Genomic DNA, 1,289 nt, shown 5'->3' with positions numbered 1-1,289 from the left:
AAGCATGTCTGAAGGACATTTTCTGATTAATTGTTTGTATCTTTCCCAAGCTTCATAGAGGGATTCTCCATCCTTCTGTCTGAAGGTTTGGACTTCCACTCTAAGCTTGCTCAATTTTTGAGGTGGAAAGAACTTTGCCAAGAAGGCATTGACTAGCTTTTTCCAAGAGTCCAGGCTTTCTTTAGGTTGAGAATCCAACCATGTTCTAGCTCTGTCTCTTACAGCAAAAGGGAATAGCATAAGTCTATAGACCTCAGGGTCTACCCCATTAGTCTTGACAGTGTCACAGATTTGCAAGAACTCAGCTAAAAACTGATGAGGATCTTCCAATGGAAGTCCATGGAACTTGCAATTCTGTTGCATTAGAGAAACTAATTGAGGCTTAAGCTCAAAGTTGTTTGCTCCAATGGCACGGATAGAGATGCTTCTCCCATAGAAGTCGGGAGTAGGTGCAGTAAAGTCACCCAGCACCTTCCTTGCATTGTTGGCATTGTTGTTGTTTTCGGCTGCCATAGGTTCTTCTTCTTTGAAGAATTCGGTTAGGTCCTCAACTGAGAGTTGTGCCTTAACTTCTCTTAGTTTTCGCTTCAAGGTCCTTTCAGGTTCAGGGTCAGCTTCAACAAGAATGCCTTTGTCTCTGCTCCTGCTCATATGAAAGAGAAAAGAACAAGAGAATGTGGAATCCTCTATGTCACAGTATAGAGATTCCTTGAGGTGTCAGAGGAAAAGAAAAATGGAAGACAGAGGTAGAAAATTCGAACTTATCAAAGAAGATGGAGTTTGAATTTTGCATTAAGGGATAGTGTTAGTCCATAAATAGAAGGATGTGAGAAGAAGGGAAGTAATTTTCGAAAATTAAGTAAAAGATTTTAAAAACATTTTGAAAAACACTTAATTGATTTTCGAAAATAAGAGTGGAAAAGAAATCAAGTGATTTTTGAAAAAGATTTTGAAATTAGAAATAAAAAAGATTTGATTGAAAATTATTTTGAAAAAGATGTGATTAAAAAGATTTGATTGAAAAGTTATGGTTTTAAAAAGATATGATTGAAAAGATATGATTTGAAAACAATTTTAAAAAGATTTGATTTTTAAAAATTTATGACTTGCCTAACAAGAAAAGATATGATTCAAACATTAAACCTTTCTCAACAGAAAAGGCAACATACTTAAAATGTTCAATTAAATCATTAATTGTTAGTAAGTATCTTTGAAAAAGGAAAGAAATTGATTTTGAAAACATTTGATTGAAAAGATATGATTTGAAAAAGATTTGATTTTGAAAAACT

At 34.1% G+C, this 1,289-nt stretch overlaps 1 non-coding gene across 1 annotated transcript; it reads left to right on the top strand.

Moving 5' to 3' along the window:
* On the top strand, nucleotides 1–108 carry LOC130937693 (small nucleolar RNA R71). The gene has a single exon (XR_009068898.1). It is a non-coding gene; the product is annotated as a small nucleolar RNA R71 (small nucleolar RNA).
* The last annotated feature ends 1,181 nt before the right edge of the window (nucleotides 109–1,289 follow it).

This window comes from Arachis stenosperma, chromosome 6, assembly GCF_014773155.1.
Source record: "Arachis stenosperma cultivar V10309 chromosome 6, arast.V10309.gnm1.PFL2, whole genome shotgun sequence".
Taxonomy (NCBI): Eukaryota; Viridiplantae; Streptophyta; class Magnoliopsida; order Fabales; family Fabaceae; genus Arachis; species Arachis stenosperma.
The sequence above is the reverse complement of the archived record's forward strand: the minus strand, read 5'-3'. Positions and strand labels throughout refer to the sequence as shown.